The sequence below is a fragment of the Triticum aestivum genome, chromosome 2B, assembly GCF_018294505.1.
Source record: "Triticum aestivum cultivar Chinese Spring chromosome 2B, IWGSC CS RefSeq v2.1, whole genome shotgun sequence".
In the NCBI taxonomy this organism is placed as follows: Eukaryota; Viridiplantae; Streptophyta; class Magnoliopsida; order Poales; family Poaceae; genus Triticum; species Triticum aestivum.
The window spans coordinates 397,098,293-397,117,807 of NC_057798.1; positions in this window are offsets into that span (position 1 = coordinate 397,098,293).

Genomic DNA, 19,515 nt, shown 5'->3' on the forward strand with positions numbered 1-19,515 from the left:
GATTTATGTGTGATAGAGCGTATCGTATCACGGGGTTTGGATGCACCGGCGAAGTTTGCACCAACTCTCAAGGTGAGAAAGGGCAATGCACGGTACCGTAGAGGCTAGCAAATTGCGGAAGGGTAAGAGTGTGTATAATCCATGGACTCACATTAGTCATAAAAACCGATATACTTATTGCAAAAGTTTATTAGACCTCGAAGCAAAGAACTACTACGCATGCTCCTAGGGGAAGGGTTGGTAGGAATTAACCATCGCGTGATCCCGACCTCCACTCATAAGGCAGGCAATCAAAGAACACCCCATGCTTCAAATTTGTCACACAACGTTCACCATACGTGCATGCTACGGGATTTGTCAACTTTAACACAAGTATTTCTCAATTTCATTATTACCCAACTAGCATGACTCTAACACCACCTTTATATCTCAAAACAATTATCAAGTATCAAATTTATCATAGTGTTTAATGCACTCCATATGAAAGTTTTTATTTTACCCAACTTGGATGCCCATCATATTAGGACTAATTTTAAAACCAAAGCAAATTACCATGCTGTTCGAAAAGACTCTAAAAATAATATAAGTGAAGCATGAGAGTTCATCTATTTCTTCAAAATAAATCCACCACCGTGCTCTAAAAAGATATAAGTGAAGCACTAGAGCAAACGACAAACTACTTCAAAAGATATAAGTGAAGATCAATGAGTAGTCAAATAATTATATAACTATGTGAAGACTCTCTAACATTTAAGAATTTCAGATCTTGGGATATTATTCAAACAGAAAGCAAAACAAAATAAAACAAAATGACGCTCCAAGCAAAACACATATCATGTGGTGAACAAAAATATAGCTCCAAGTAAAGTTACCGATGAATGAAGACGAAAGAGGGGGTGCCATCCAGGGCATCCCCAAGCTTAGGCTCTTGGTTGTCCTTGAATATTACTTTGGGGTGCCTTGGGCATCCCCAAGCTTAGGCTCGTGCCACTCCTTATTCCATAGTCCATCGAATCTTTACCCAAAACTTGAAAACTTCACAACACGAAACTTAACAGAAAACTCGTAAGCTCCATTAGTATAAGAAAATAAATCACCACTTAGGTACTGTTGCGAACTCATTCTAAATTCATATTTGTGTAATATATACTGTATTCCAACTTCTCTATGGTTCATACCCTCCGATACTACTCATAGATTCATCAAAACAAGCAAACAACACATAGAAAACAGAATCTGTCAAAAACAGAACAGTCTGTAGTAATATGTAACTCTCGAATACTTCTGTAACTCAAAAGATTCTACCAAATTAGGAAAACCTGAGAAATTTGTGTACCAAGCCAGAGCAAAAATAATCAGATCAAAAGCACGTTTCTGTGAATTATCAAAACTAATTTACTGGGTGCAAAAGTTTCTGATTTTCAGCAGCATCAACACAACTATCACCATAAGCTATCCTAAAGGTCTTACTTGGCACTTTATTGAAACAAAAGCTATAAAACATGATTACTACAGTAGCATAATCATGTGAACACACAAAAACAGTAAAGGTAAATATTGGGTTGTCTCCCAACAAGCGCTTTTCTTTAATGCCTTTCTAGCTAGGCATGATGATGACAATGATGCTCACATAAAAGATAAGAATTGAAACATAACAGGAGCATCATGAAGCATATGACTAGCACATTTAAGCCTAACCCACTTAGTATGCATGGGCATTTTGTGAGCAATCAACTTATGGGAACAAGAATCAACTAGCATAGGAAGGTAAAACAAGCATAGCTTCAAGATTTTCAACACATAGAGAGGAAACTTGATATTATTGCAATTCCTACAAGCATATGTTCCTCCCTCTTAATATTTTTCAGTAGCATCATGAACAAATTCAACAATATAACCATCGCATAAAGCATTATTTTCATGATGCACAAGCATATAAATTTTACTACTCTCCACATAAGCAAACTTCTTCTCATGAATAGTAGTGGAAGCAAACTCGACAAAATAACTATCATGTGAAGCATAATCCAACTGAAAATTAAAATCATGATGACAAGTTTCATGGTTATGTTTATTCTTTATGGCATACGTATCATCACAATAATCATCATAAATAGGAGGCATGCTTTCATCATAATAAATTTGCTCATCAAAACTTGGGACAAAAAATATCATATTCGTCAAACATAGCATCCCCAAGCTTGTAGCTTTGCATATAATTAGCATCAAGGGTATTCAAAGAATTCATACTAACAACATTGCAATCATGCCCATCATTCACATATTTTATGCCAAGCATTCTATGTAATTCTTCTTCTAGTACTTGAGCACAATTTTCGGAATCCTTATTTTCACGGAAGACATTAAAAAAATGAAGCATATGAGGCACCCTCAATTCCATTTTTTTGTAGTTTTCTTTTATAGACTAAACTAGTGATAAAACAAGAAACAAAAAGATTCGATTGCAAGATCTAAAGATATACCTTGAAGCACTCACCTCCCCGGCAACGGCACCAGAAAAGAGCTTGATGCCTACTACGCAACTTTCTTCTTGTAGACGTTGTTGGGCCTCCAAGTGCAGAGGTTTGTAGGACAGTAGCAAATTTCCCTCAAGTGGATGACCTAAGGTTTATCAATCCATGGGAGGCGTATGATGAAGATGGTCTCTCTCAAACAACCCTGCAACCAAATAACAAAGAGTCTCTTGTGTCCCCAACACACCAAATACAATGGTAAATTGTATAGGTGCACTAGTTCCGCGAAGAGATGGTGATACAAGTGCAATATGGATGGTAGATATAGGTTTTTTTAATCTGAAAATATAAAAACAGCAAGGTAACTAATGATAAAAATGAGCACAAACGGTATTGTAATGATTCGAAACAAGGTCTGGGGTTCATAATTTCACTAGTGCAAGTTCTCTCAACAATAATAACATAAGGGGTTCATATAACTATCCCTCAACATGCAACAAAGAGTCACTCCAAAGTCACTAATAGCGGAGAACAAACAAAGAGATTATTGTAGGGTACGAAACCACCTCAAAGTTATTCTTTCTGATCAATCTATTCAAGAGTACGTAGTAAAATAACATGAAGCTATTTTTTCCATTCGATCTATCCTAGAGTTCGTACTAGAATAACACCTTAAGATATAAATCAACCCAAACTCTAATGTCACCTAGATACTCCAATGTCACCTCGAGTATCCGTGGGTATGATTATATGATATGCATCACACAATCTCAGATTCATCTATTCAACCAACACAAAGTACTTCAAAGAGTGCCCCAAATTTTCTACCGAAGAGTCAAGACGAAAACGTGTGCCAACCCCTATGCATAAGTTCACAAGGTTACTGAACCCGCAAGTTGATCACCAAAAGGTACATCAAGTAGATCACGTGAATATTCCATTGTCACCATAGATAAGCACATGCAAGACATACATCAAGTGTTCTCAAATCCTTAAAGACTCAATCTGATAAGATAACTTCAAAGGGAAAACTCAATCCATTACAAGAGAGTAGAGGGGGAGAAACATCATAAGATCCAACTATAATAGCAAAGCACGCGATACATCAAGATCGTGCCAAATCAAGAACACGAGAGAGAGAGAGAGAGATCAAACACATAGCTACTAGTACATACCCTCGGCCCTGAGGGTGAAGTACTCTCTCCTCATCATGGAGAGCGCCGGGATGATGAAGATGGCCACCGGTGAGGGATCCCCCGTCTGGCAGGGCACCAGAATAGGGTCCTGATTGGTTTTTGGTGGCTACAGAGGCTTGCGGCGGCGGAACTCCCGATCTATGGTGCTCCCGGATGTTTTCAGGGTATATGAGTATATATAGGCAAAAGAAGTCGGTCAGGGGAGCCACGAGGGGCCCACGAGGGGGGGGCGCCTAGCCCCTGGGCGCGCCTCCCTGCCTCGTGGCCGCCTCGTTGCTTCCTTGACGTCCACTCCAAGTCTCCTGGATTGCGTTTGTTCCAAAAATGATCTCCCAAAGGTTTCATTCCGTTTGGACTCCGTTTGATATTCCTTTTCTACGAAACACTGAAATAGGCAAAAAACAACAATTTGCACTGGGCCTCCGGTTAATAGGTTAGTCCCAAAAATAGTATAAAAGTGCATAGTAAAGCCCATTAAACATCCAAAACAGATAATATAATAGCATGGAACAATCAAAAATTATAGATACGTTGGAGACGTATCAGTCAGTCAATCCAACATTTACAACAAATTGCATGAACTCTTGCTAGAATTCGGCTTCGTTCATGAAGGCATTGTGTGGCCATTCCCATGGCTGGACCTCCATCCTGCGCAGAATGTTGAGGTCACTTTCCAAGGAGTCTCCAATGACTCCCTTGGCATTCCATTTTGAGTAACTCCTCCGGAAGAATTCATTTTTCCTATGAACAAAATTTTAAAATTTCCGGGCCACAAAATGATGTCAATAAAACTTCACAAGATTGATAGAAACTACTCATATGAATGTTTAGAGGCCATATCAAGCATTCAAACTACTTGGAAGTCAAAGAATTCAACATGCAAGCTCATTTTCAGTAGCACCAAGAGCAACTAATTATGCAAAATATAATCCACTAGAGCAAAAACTAATTGGAGCAATGGAGGAATCACATACCAAGTAGCAATCCCCCTAAACAGTTTCGAAAACAGAGCTCTAAGCAAAGAGATCGAAAATCTCAGGTTTGGGAGCAAGAACACGAGAGATAGAGAGAGAGAGAGAGAGAGAGAGAGAGAGCTACCAGGAATTTTTTCTCGAGGGAAGAGATGAAGTGGGCTGGAGGAATAACAGAGGCGGTCCCTATAGGGCCCACAAGCCACCAGGGCACGCATAATGACCCACAAGTATATGGGATCAATTGTAGCCTTTTTGATAAGTAAGAGTGCCGAACCCAACGAGGGGCAGAAGGAAATGACAAGCGGTTTTCAGCAAGGCAATGTCTGCAAGTGTTGAAATTGTAAGTAACAGAGTAGTTTGATTGCCAGATAATTTGTAACAAGCAAGTAACGGTAGTAGTAACAAAAGTGCAGCAAGGTAGCCCAATCCTTTTGAGGCAAAGGACATGCCAAAATGGTCTCTTATAATAAGCAAAGTGTTCTTGAGGGTACACGGGAATTTCATCTAGTCACTTTCATCATGTTGGTTCGATTCCCTTAGTCCCAAATGGTGAAAAGTGTCATTTAATCGACGTTCACATGACACCACTAAAGGAATCACAACATACATATCATCAAAATATCGAACACGTATCAAGTTCACATGATTGCTTGCAACATGATTTCTCCCGTGACCTCAAGAACAAAAGTAACTACTCACAAATGATAATCATGCTCAAGATCAGAGGGGTATTAAATAACATAATGGATCTTAACATATAATCTTCCACCAAATAAACCATATAGTAATCAACTACAAGATGTAATCAACACTACTAGTCGCCCACAAGCACCAATCTATAGTTCTAGTACAAAGATTGAACACAAGAGATGAACTAGAGTTTGACAGGAGTTGGTGTTGTTGAAGATGTTGATGGAGATAGCCCACCCCAAGATGGGAGAGTTGTTGGTGATGATGATGACGATGATTTCCCCCTCTGGGAGGGAAGTTCCCCCGGCGAAATCGCTTTGCCGGAGGGCAAAAGCGCTCTTGCCCAGGTTCCGCCTTGAGACAGCGGCGCTTTGTCCCAAAAGTCCTCCCCTTTTTTTCTAGGTTAAAATGACTTATGTACCAGAAGAGGGGCACCGGAGGTGGCCGAGGTGAGCACAACCCACCAGGGCGCGCCTGGGCTCCCTAGCGCGCCTAGGTGGGTTATGCCCACCTGGTGGGCCCCTCTAGTACTTAGTGGCTCCAAAAATCCTCATTTATTCCATAACAAATCCTCATAAAGTTTCAGCTTATTTGGAGTTGTGCAGAATAGGTAGCCTGATGTAGCTTTTTCAGGTCTAGATTTCCAGCTGCCGAAATTCTCCCCCTTTGTGCATACCTTACATATTATGAGAGAAAAGGCATTAGAATTACTCAAAAAAGCCTTATTATGCAATAAAACAACATAAATAACAGTCGGTAAACATGATGCAAAATGGACGTATCAACTCCCCCAAGCTTAGACCTCGCTTGTCCTCAAGCGAAAACCAAAACCGGAAAACATGTCCACATGCTTAGAGAGAGAGAGAGGTGTCGATAAAAACAAAATACGTACATAGCAGCATCATGTAACTTATTATGACAGCAACAAACTTTAACATAAAATTTTTATCATAGACTTCTCATGAACAAGTAACAATTCATCACAACATCGAAGTATAAAATATAAACTCTATTGGAAACCAACAAACAATGTTCTCAGTCAACTTTGCAACTACAATTCATCATCTTTTCAGGAAGGGTCACGTATCGGAGCCTTTAGGCAAGTCCACATACTCAACCATCATATAGTGTTCTATGATTGCTAACACTCACCGCATACACATGAGAAAAACATTTCAACCAGACACATAGAAAGATAGGGGCTTATAGTTTCGCCTCCCAACGTATTCACCTCAAGGGTGATGTCAACAATAATAACTCATGCTACCCATATTCAACTGGATATATGTGCCTAGATCTTTCCCCACCACATGATGCTTGCCAAAGGAGAAAATAAAAAGGAATAGAGAGAAGAACTTTGACTCTTGCATGAAATTAAATACATAAAAGTAAAAGATAGGCCCTTCGCAGAGGGAACCACAGGTTGCCATGCGCTTTTTGTTTGTATGCTCAACCCCTTAGTGCAAGAGAATGTCACGTTATATTGCCCCTTATGATGGTGCAGTCTGTCGCTTTTATTCTTCGCCACCACAAGTTTGTACAACACTCAATTTCTCTTATACTAAATGATCTAACACTTTTAGAAGCAATTTTTATTACCTTATTGCTCCGGTGACAACTTACTTGAAGGATCTTACTCAATCCATAGGTAGGTATGGTGGACTCTCAAAACAAGATTTGGGTTTAAGGGTTTTGGATGCACAAGTAGTATCTCTACTTAGCGCGGAATTTTTGGCTAGCAAAGATGGGGGGCAAGCACCACATGTTGAAGGATCTATGACAATATAACTCCTATGTGAATATGAACAAACATAAATCATTACGTTATCTTCTTTGTCCAACGTCAACAATTTTGGCATATAATATTTTTGATGGGTGCTCACAATCACAAAAGATTTCCAGGATAGTGTATTTGCATGTGAATCTTCTCTTCACTTATTAATTCTTTCATGAGTTGCATCATTGACCAATGCTATGTTTGTCAATCTACAACAAAATTTTCTACTTATACTTTTCCTTGTGTAATGTCATCACCTACCATAAGATTAGCATATGATCTTTTTCATTTATTTCCTTTATTTTTATTGAAACATGAAAGTAAAAGAAGCAAAACTCAAACTAAACTTTATTATATATCTCGCACACGATTACAAAGATAGATCACTAAGCAAACTCTCGAAAAGAAAGGATCGAACTAAACTTTTATTTGTCTAAGGCAAAAGATAACTATGGATCGAACTAAGAAAAGTAAAGGCAAGAGATAGTGAAGGTGTTACGATACTGGGGCACCTCCCCCAAGATTGGAGAAAGCCAAGGGGAGTGCCCATACCCGATACTCAATTTTCTTTTGGTGATGAAGAAGGAGGTGGTGGTGATGAAGCGGTAGCGATCCTGTCCTCGGGTTTCCACGATAGAGGCTCACCATCATAAGAGGAAGAGTGAGTCTCTCAGGTCCTGCAACTAGCAGCCAAACTCATACCTTTAAACCTCCCCTCATATTTAGAGACTTGGTTCTGAAGGTCGTAGATCTGGCTCTAGAGGAAGTTGATTTGCTCGTTGAAGGAGAAGACGTTGTACTTCATGGAGTTGCCACCCACCTTGAGATCATGGGTGTAGTCCGCGATCATGAGGTGATTGGCGTGAGTCCATGTTCCACCATCCCCTTGCACCGGAAGACTTCCTGCTCCATAGCTTCAAGCCTGGCCTCCATGGATCCAGTCCCCTTGGGGCCTTGCACGTCGCGGATGTGGAGCACCTCATCACGCATCTAGATAGCTTGAGGGTGCTGCATCACCTCCCGTAGATATGGGTTGATGATGTTCTAGAAGAACATGTCCTTGGAGGAGCTTGAAGCGGCCATGGTGGATTAGATCTCTCGGAAAATAGCAAGAAAAGAAAACAGGAGATTTCTTCGCGATACGGAGTTCAATAGGTTCGGGGTATATAAAGAATTTTTTATCTTGGGAAACAAGCAAACGGAAGAAAAATGGAGTCCAGAAGGTACCCGAGGTGGGCACAACCCACCTGGGCGCACCTGCCCACCAGGGTCACCTTCCTGGTAGTTTCTTATTTTCCTAATTTTTTAAATATTCCAAAACTGACAAAAAATATTTTTACGGATTTTTTGGAGTCCGTTTACTTACCATATCACGTACCTCCTCCTGTTCATGATTCTGGAGTGTTCTAGAAGGTTTATTTTATGTGTTCTTCTGGTGTCATAGTTTGGATAATATTGCTTTCAACATTAATGGGCGTACCTGAGGTATAATGTTTTATTCGTTGCCCATTAACAACCTTCGGGTTAGTGCCTTTGGCATTATATAGTTTGGTAGCTCCGGATCGATAAACCTCCTCGATAACATAGGGTCCTTCCCATTCGGAGAGGAGTTTTCCTGCAAAGAATCTGAAACAAGAATTGTACAAAAGAACATATTCTCCAACTTTGAACTCATGCTTTTGGATTCTTTTATCATGCCATATTTTAACTTTTTCTTTGAATAACTTTGCATTTTCATAAGCTTGGGTTCTCCATTCATCTAATGAGCTAATATCAAATAACCTCTTTTCACCAGCAAGTTTGAAATCAAAGTTGGGTTCTTTAATTGCCCAATATGCTTTATGTTCTAACTCAAGAGGAAAGTGACAAGCTTTTCCATAAACCATTTTATAAGGAGACATACCCATAGGATTTTTATATGTTGTTATATAAGCCCAAAGTGCATCATCTAGTTTCTTAGACCAATTCTTCTAGGGCCTATTGACAGTCTTTTGTAAAATTAGGTATATTTCTCTATTGCTAAGTTCAACTTGACCACTAGACTGAGGATGATATGGTGATGCAATTCTATGGTTAACATCATACTTGGAAAGCATTTTACGGAAAGCACCATGAATAAAGTGTGAACCACCATCAGTCATTAAATATCCAGGGACCCCAAACCTTGGGAAAATAACTTCCTTAAGCATTTTAATGGAGGTGCTATGATCATCACTACTGGTTAGAGTAGCTTCTACCCACTTAGTAACATAATCAACAGCAACCAAAATATGAGTATACCCATTAGAGGAAGGAAAAGGTCCCATGAAATCAAATCCCCAAACACCAAATGGTTCAACAGCAAGTGAATAATTCATAGGCATTTCTTGACGCTTACCGATATTACCTATTCTTTGACATTCATCACAAGATAAGATGAACTTACGGGCATCCTTGAAGAGAGTAGGCCAATAAAATCCAGATTGCAATACCTTATGAGCGGTTTTGTCTCCCACATGATATCCTCCATAAGCTTCGGAGTGACATTTCCATAGGATTTGTTCATGTTCATGCTCAGGTACACAACGTCTAGTAATACCATCTAGTCCTTTATAAAGATGTGGGTCATCCCAAAAGTAATGTCTTAAATCATATAAGAATTTTTTTCTTTTGTTGGTAAGTGAAGCTAGGTGGTATGTATTTAGCAACAATATAATTAGCATAGTCAGCATACCAAGGTGTACTATTTGAAACATTTATTGCAGCTAACTGTTCATCAGGGAAACTATCATTAATAGGTTGTGGGTCATCAAGAATATTTTCAAGCCTAGACAAGTTATCAGCTACGGGGTTCTCTGCTCCTTTTTTATCAGTGATGTGCAAATCAAATTCTTGTAGTAGAAGAACCCACCCGATGAGTCTACGTTTAGCATCTTTCTTTTCCATAAGATATTTTATAGCAGCATGATCGGTGTGAACAGTCACTTTGGAATCAAGAATGTAGGATCTAAGTTTATCACAAGCAAACACCACTGCTAAGAATTCTTTTTCAGTAGTAGCATAATTTTGTTAAGCATTGTCTAGAGTTTTACTAGCATAGTGGATAACATTCAATTTATTATCAACTCTTTGTCCTAGAACAACACCAACATCATAATCACTAGCATCACACATAATCTCAAAAGGCAAGTTCCAGTCAGGTGGTTGAACAACAGGTGCAGAAATTAAGGCTTTCTTGAGTGTTTGAAGGCTTCCAAACAATCATCATCAAAAACAAAAGGAATACCCTTTTACAAAAGATTTGTAAGAGGCCTAGAAATTTTTAAAAAGTCTTTGATAAATCTCCTATAGAAACCAGCATGACCAAGGAAACTACGAATACCTTTGATATCTTTAGGACATGGCATTTTATCAATTGCATCAATCTTGGCTTTGTCCACTTCAATACCTCTTTCAGAAATTTTCTGACCCAAAACAATACCTTCGTTAACCATAAAGTGGCACTTCTCCCAATTCAAGTCAAGATTTGTTTGCTCACATCTCTACAAAACTCGATCAAGATTGCATAAACAATCATCAAAAGACTTCCCATAAACAGAAAAGTCATCCATGAAAACCTCAACAATCTTTTAAAAAACAGAGAATATAGCAGTCATACATCTTTGTAAGGTAGCAGGTGCATTACATAGACCAAAAGGCATACGTCTATAAGCATAAGTTCCAAAAGGGCAAGTAAAATTGGTCTTTTCTTGATCAGGTTGAGAAACGGGTATTTGTGAAAAAACAGAATATCCATCAAGGAAGCAAAAATGTGTGTGCTTAGATAATCTTTCTAGCATTTGATCAATAAAAGGCAGAGGGTAATGATCTTTTCTTGTTACTTTGTTCAATTTTCTAAAATCAATTACCATTCTATAGCTTGTGACAATTCTTTGTGGACTAAGTTCATTCTTATCATTAGGAACAATAGTTATACCTCCCTTCCTAGGGACACAATGAACAAGACTTACCCATCTACTATCAGCTATATGATAGATTATACCTGCTTTCAGAAGTTTCAATATTTCCGTTCTTACCACTTCTTTCATCTTCGGATTTAACCGACGTTGGTGATCAACAATGGGTTTAGCATCAGGTTCCATATTAATCTTGTGCTGACATAGAGTGGGACTAATGCCCTTAAGATCATCAAGAGTACATCCAATGGCAGCTCTATGATTTCTTAGAACTTTCAATAATCTTTCTTCTTCATGTTTTGAAAGGTTAGCACTAATAATAACATGATATATCTTTTTCACATCAAGATAAGCATATTTCAAAGTGTCTGGCAACTATTTTAATTCAAACACAGGATCACTTTTAGGTGGAGGAGGACCTCCTAGAGTTTCAATAGGTAGATTGTGTTTAAGCAGAGGTTGTTGTTCGGACAAGATTCTAGCAATTTCATTTCTTTCATGCATATGCAAATCATTTTCATGGTCTAGCAAATATTGTTCTAAAGGATCAGTGGAGGTACAGCAATAGAAGCAAGACCAATACTTTCATCCTTACTAGGCAAATCTTTCTTATGAGGTTTTCTACTAAACTTAGAAAAATTAAACTCATGAGATTCATCACCAAAGCTAACACTGACAGTTTGTTTCTCACAATCTATTTTAGCATTAACGGTGTTCAAGAAAGGTCTACCAAAGATAATGGGACAAAAGTCATCTTGTGGGGAACCAGGAACAAGAAAATCAGTAGGGTATTTTATTTTCCCACACAAGACTTCAACATCTCTAACAATCCCAATTGGTGATATAGTATCTCTATTGGCAAGCTTAATAGTAACATCTATGTCTTCTATTTCAGCGGGTGCTATACAATTCATAATTTATTGATATAAGGAAAAAGGAATATCACTCACGCTAGCACCTAAGTCACATAAACCATGATAACAGTGATCTCCTGTCTTAACTGAGACAACAGGCATGCCAACAACTGGTCTATGTTTATCTTTTTCATCAGGTTTGGCAATTCCAGCAGCTTCGGCACAAAAGTAAATAACATGCCCATCAATATTATCGATCAAGAGATCTTTAACCATAGCAACACTAGGTTCTACTTTGATTTGTTCAGCTGGTTTTGGTGTTCTAATATAACTTTTGTTGACCACGGTTGAAACATTAGCATGTTCCTTCATCCTAACAGGGAAAGGTGGTTTTTCAATATAAGCAGTGGGAACAACTGGATCAACATTATAAATGATAGTTTCCTCTTTAGCTTTTACCAGTTCTTTAATTTCTTATTAAATTGGTGGGTGATATTTGAACCACTTCTCCTTAAGGCGATCAACATGAGTAGCAAAAGATTCACAAAAGGAAGCTACTATCTCAGAGTCAAGTCCATATTTAGTGCTAAACTTTTGAAAAGCATCGGTATTCATAATTTTTTAACACAATCAAACTTAGGCTCAATACCTGACTCTTTGCATTCGTCGAGTTCCCAATCTGTAGAGTTGCATTTAATTCTTTCCAAAAGATCCCACCGAAATTCAATACTTTTCTTCATAAAAGAACTAGTACAAGAAGTATCGAGCATGGATTGATCATTACTAGAAGCCGAGCATAAAAATTCTGAATAATAATCTCTCTTGAGAGCTCATGATTGGGGCATGAATATAACATTGAATTAAGCCTACCCCAAGCTAGAGCGATACTTTCTCCTTCACGAGACCAAAAATTATATATATAATTCCGATCACGATGAACTCGATGCATAGGATAATTTTTTTGATGGAATTCCAATTTCAACCGATTCCAGTTCCAAGATCCAATATCATCGCATAGCCTATACCGTGTCAAAGCCTTTCCCTTCAAAGATAAAGGGAAAACCTTCTTCTTAGCTTCATCTCCGGGTAAACCTAAAAGCTTAAACAATCCACAAATTTCATCCACATATATCAAGTGCATATCAGGATGTTCGGTTCCATCTCCTGCATAAGGATTAGCTAGCAGTTGTTCTACCATACCCGAGGAATTTCATATTCAATATTTTCAATAGGTGCAGTAGGTCGAGGGGCAACTAATTGTGGTTCCGGTCGAGGTGAAGATACCCCGAACAAACCCCTCAAAGGATTGTTTTCCATAGTAACAAGGGACAGTAAATTTCAGCACGTAGTAATAATGTTTCCTTACCAGTTTCCACTTACCAAGAGTGCTTCACTCCCTGACAACGGCGCCAGAAAACAGCCTTGATGACCCACAAGTATATGGGATCAATTGTAGCCTTTTCGATAAGTAATAGTGTCGAACCCAACGAGGAGCAGAAGGAAATGACAAGCGGTTTTCAGCAAGGTAATTGTAAGTAACAGAGTAGTTTGATAGCAAGATACTTTGTAACAAGCAATTAACGGTAGTAGTAAAAACAGTGCAGCAAGGTAGCCCAATCCTTTTGAGGCAAAGTACAGGCCTAAACGGTCTCTTATGATAAGCAAAGTGTTCTTGAGGGTACATGGAAATTTCATCTAGTCACTTTCATCATGTTGGTTCGATTCATGTTCGCACTTTGATAATTTGGTATGTGGGTGGACTGGTGCTTAGGTGCTATTCTTACTTGATCAAACCTCCTACTTATGATTAACCCCCTCGCAAGCATCTGCAACTATGAGAAAAGTATTAAGAATAAACTCTAACCATAGCATCAAACTTTTGGATCCAATCGGTCCCTTACAGAATAGCACATAAACTAGGGTTTAAGCTTCTGTCACTCTTGCAACCCAGCATCTAATAACTACTCCACAATGCATTCCCTTAGACCCAAATATGGTGAAGTGTCATGTAGTCGACGTTCACATGACACCACTAAGGGAATCACAACATACATATCATCAAAATATCGAACACATATCAAGTTCACATGATTACTTGCAACATGATTTCTCTCGTGACCTCAAGAACAAAAGTAACTAATGATAATAATGCTCAAGATCATAGGGGTATTAAATAGCATAATGGAACTGAACATATAATCTTCCACCAAATAAACCATATAGTAATCAACTACAAGATGTAATCAACAGTACTAGTCACCCACAAGCACCAATCTATAGTTCCGGTACAAAGACTGAACACAAGAGATGAACTAAGGTTTGAGATGAGTTGGTGTCGTTGAAGATGTTGATGGATATAGCCCTCCCCAAGATGGGAGAGTTGTTGGTGATGATGATGACGATGATTTCCCCCTCCAGTAGGGAAGTTCCCCCGGCCGAATCGCTCCGCTGGAGGGCAAAAGTGCTCCTTCCCAGGTTCCGCCTCAAGACGGTGGAGCTTCGTCCCGAAAGTCCTCTCATTATTTTTTCTATGTCAAAATGACTTATGTGCCAGAAGAGGGGCATCGAAGGTGGGCCGAGGTGAGCACAACCCACCAGGGCGCGCCTGGGCTCCCTGGCGCGCCCAAGTGGGTTATGCCCACCTGGTGGGCCCCCCTTGGTACTTATTGGCTCCAAAAATCCTCATTTATTCCATACAAAATCCTCGAAAAGTTTCAGCTTATTTGGAGTTGTGCAGAATAGGTAGCCTGACGTAGCTTTTTCAGGTCCAGATTTCCAGTTCCGGAATTCTCCCCCGTTGTGCATACCTTGCATATTATGAGAGAAAAGGCATTAGAATTACTCCAAAAAGCATTATTATGCAATGAATCAACATAAATAATAGTAGGTAAACATGATGTAAAATGGACGTACCAGCGCCCTGGTGCCTTGTGGGCACCAGGAGCACCCGCCTAGTGATGTTTCCAGTGCTAGAAATTCTTAATTGTTCCAGAAAACTCATGTTAAAATTTCACATCATTCTGAGAACTTTTATTTTTGGGCTATTTTTATTGCACGGGTAATTCAGAAAACAGGATAACCATGGCATTTTATTGTATTTAACTAAAAATAACATAGTGCAAAAAGTAGGTACATAAGGTTGTGCTTACTAAATTCATCGACCACACACCCCTAAAAAAGTATTAACAAACTATTTCCAAGTAACATGAAACCAAAGAATCTTCGTATAACACTAAGTTACCTCAACAGGGATATGAATCTCCCCAATAATAAGTGTTCCATATTTCTTTTTGACAGTAGGAAGAGGGAGTAGGAAACTTCCAGTAGTAATTGTCAGAGTCTTTTCAAAAACATTGATACCATTTACTTGAAATTGATTCTTTGGAAAGTGCACTGTATGCTCATTACCATTGATATGAAAAGTACCCTTGCTTTTGTTGCAATCAATAATAGCCCTTGCAGTATTAAAAAAGGGTCGACCAAGGATAATCGACATATTGTCTTCCTCAAGCATATCAAGTATAACAAAGTCTATTAAGATAGTAACATTCGCAACTACAACATGCACATCCTCACAAATACCAATAGGTATGGCAGTTGATTTGTTAGCCATTTGCAATGATATTTCAGTAGGTGTGAGTTTATTCAAATCAAGTCTTCTAACAGAAAGGCATAACACTAACACTGGCTCCTAAATCACATAAACAGTCTTGACATAATTTCTTTTAATGGAGCATGGTATAGTAGGTATTCATGGATCTCGTAGTTTCTTAGGTACTCCATCCTTAAAAGAATAATTTGCAAACATGGTGGAGATTCCAACTTCAGGTATTTTTCTTTTATTAGTGATAATATCTTTCATATATTTGGCATAAGATGCCATCATCAAAATATCAGTCAAATGAGTACGCAAAAATACTGGCCTAAGCATTTCAGCAAAGCCTTCAAATTCTTCCTCATCCTTGTTCCTGGATGGCTTAGGAGGAAAGGGCATGGGTTTCTGAACCCATGGTCCTCTCTCTTTACCATGTTTTCTAGCAATGAAATCTCTTCTACCATAACGTCTATTTTTAGGAGGTGGGTTATCAAGATCAACAGCAGGTTCTATTTCAACATCATTACCAGGTTCTTTATCATTGTCTAGTTGAGCATCCACATGAACATCATCATTATCATTATCACTAGATGAATGTTCATTTCCAGATTGTGTCTCGGCATCAGAAATAGAAACATCATTACTATTATAAGAAGGTTTTTCTATCTCGGGTTTGCTAGAAGCATGCAAAGTACTATCATTTTCCTTTTCCTTTTTCTTGTTAGATGGACTAGGTGCATCTATATTAGTTCTTTGAGAGTCTTGTTCAATTATTTTAGGATGACCCCTCAGGATAAAGTGGCTCCTGAGTCATTCTACCTCCTCTAGTCATTACTGTAACAACATGATCATTCATATTATTATTCATCTCATTAAGTAGTTCATTTTGAGATTTAGCAACTTGTCCTAAGTGAGTTTGGACCATGGATGCATGTTTACCTAGACTTTTAACATCATTAACAGTAATAAACATCAATTCACTCAAACGATCAATCATGAAATCATTACGTTTCAATTGTTTCATAACATATGCATTAAAATGTTCTTGCTTAATAATGTAATTGTCGAATTCATCCAGGTATTGACTAGCCGATTTATTATAAGGGATATCACCTTCATCAAATATCATGAGATAATTTATCTCTACTACCTGTGTCGGGGTGTCGAGTCCATGTATTTCTTCAATAGGTGGTAGATTCTTAACATCTTCAACTTTAATATCCTTTTCTTTCATAGATTTCTTTGCCTATTGCATATTTTCAGGATTGAGAAATAGAATACCCCTCTTCTTTGGAGTTGGTTTAGGTGGTGGTTCAAGAAGTGTCCAATCATTACCATTCCTCGATATATCATTAAATAGTTCTTCAACTTGTTCAATAGTTCGTTACCTAAAAACACAACCAGCACAACTATCTAGGTAGTCACTAGAAGCATCGGTTAGTCTCTACTATCCAAAAAAACACGTAGTGTTCCTTTTCCTGCCAACAGGACCATCTCCTGCCCATGTTTTGTCCAACTTCCCACACCCCTCGATCTGTTTGGGTCACCCCCTCTCGCGCATCGATTTCCAAAAAAAAACACTCGAAGCCATTGATCGATTCGCGCAGCCCTACGTTCCTCTCACGTCTGATCCAGAACCCATCGATGAATTCTCGCCTATCTCCTCCGGATCTGGCCATCGCCACAGTCCCTGCCACCACGACGTAAACACACCACCCCCTTCGCATCTCGCGAGCAGCGGGGAAAATTGGTGTCCTCGTGATCTGCCTCCACCAATGATGCATGTTTCCCATCCTTAACCTCCCTCCAGCGACGCCCTGATATCACCGACGCGGCCATCTGGGTTCGACATTGCGTCCCGGAGCTACTTCGCCCATGGTGTCAGGGAGAGTGTGGGTCAGACCTCCTGGCCTCCCATGGCCGCCGGCGCCGAGGCAGGCTTGTCTCATCAGGCCCACACGGTGGGCCGCTGGCCACGCGCTGATCGTTTCCATCTCAATCTGTTTGATCCACCTAGGTATGTTCTAATATCTCATGGGTAGTATACATCCAACTGAGCCAAGCGATCTATATTGCAAAACAACATTATATGTGCATATGTACTGCCTGACCCAACAAATGTTTCCAACGAGGAAACTGCATGGTGCTTGGTGAGACTAAGAGGAGACATTGCTGAACCCGTGGTTACCCAATGATGGAGGCAAGTGTTGTATGCTGGCAACTCCATGATTTTCTTTGTTCTACATGTACGTCCTTGCTACATCTTGTGCTTCCAATGAAGGTCTACAGGTTTGCTTTAGTTATGTATTTTGAGAGATTTCAACACAGACTACATGCAGATGTGCGTAGGGTGTTAGATGGGGTACAAGCGCGGCATGGGGTTAGATGCTCATGCCGATGTGCGTAGGGTGTTCAAAGCCAGATATTGCAATGTGGAATTCTTTGAAGAACATGTCGCAAATGGGTTGGGAACATGAAACATGCTTTGGAATTCGCGGAGTTCAGGAATAAGAGATCGATGTACCTAGACCTGAAGATCTGTCATTATCACCATCCGTAGATTGGGGAAGCAAGGGAAGTGGGATAAGATAAAGAAGTTGTTTCATAAACTGAGGAATCGAGTGCTCAAAGAAGTGCAATATGTGCAGTTTTGGTTGACATCTTTTTTTTGGTATTATATCTATTTTTGTGATGCTGCTTTTTAAAGTATATAAGAGCATATTCTTTTATTAACCGAGGAAGTTCTTTTTTACCTCTGCATATGTTCTTGAGCTTTCATCATTATTGAGTGTGAGCAATGTCTTCATATTATTTGTCTGATCAATCATATTATGTCGGAAACTTTGTGTTGTTTACTCTAAGAAATGCTATCTCTTGGCAAAAAATGAATAACACCCATAGACTTTTTCTTTATTTTTTGTTCCTTTGAATCAATTGATATTGGTATTAGGGAGAGGGATGGAGATAGTGGGTGGAGGAGAAGGAGGAGAACAAGAGTATATAACATTAAACGACATTGAACAATTAGATATAGATATGCCCCCGTTGCAACGCACAGGCATTTACCTAGTCCACTATAAAAGATATCAAGTATTTCATTCTTCTTAAGAGGATAATCAGGCAAAGCATTACGTAATTGGAGAAGCCTCCCCCAAGCTTTAGGGAGATTCTCTTCTTCAATTTGCACAAAGCTAAATATTTCCTATAAGGCAGCTTGTTTCTTATGAGCAGGAAAATATTTTCCAGAAAAGTAATATATCATATCCTGGGGACTACACACACAACCAGGAGCAATAGTGTTAAACCATATCTTAGCATCACCCTTTAGCGAGAAAGGAAACAACTTAAGGATATAGTAGTAGCAGTTTTTTTCCTCATGAGCAAATAGGGTGGCTATACCATTCAGTTTAGTGAGATGTGCCACAATAGTTTCAAGTTCATAACCATGGAAAGGATCAGATTCAACAAAAGTAATTAACTCGGGATCAACAGAGAATTCATAATCCTTATCAGTAACAAAGATAGGTGAAGTAGCTAACTTAGGATCATATTTCATTCTAGCATTCAAAGATTTTTCTTCAGTTATTTCTTAACATCCTCCCTATCATTACAAGCTAGAAGTTCTCTAGTTATCTCTTCACCCACAAAAAACTCTCAAGTATCTTAGGCATTTCAATTCTAGGATAGCTAGGCCTAATAGGTGTTTCATAATTTTCAGTTCCAATAATTTCATCAGTTTCAGCACTCTCAAATTCTTTAGCTTTAGCAAGTTGTTCATCAAGAAATTCACCTAGTGGCATAGTTTCGTCGAGCAAAGTACTAGCATCATCAACAACATCATTCATAATAGAAGTAGTATCATCAATTACTTGCGACATATCAGAATTAATAGTAGGTGGTGGTGTCACGAGCTTACTTAAAACAGAAGGTGAATCAAGTGCAGAGCTAGATAACAGTTCCTTACCTCCCCTCCTCCTAGAGGGAACGATCTTGGTTCTATCATCCTTCAGATTCTTCATA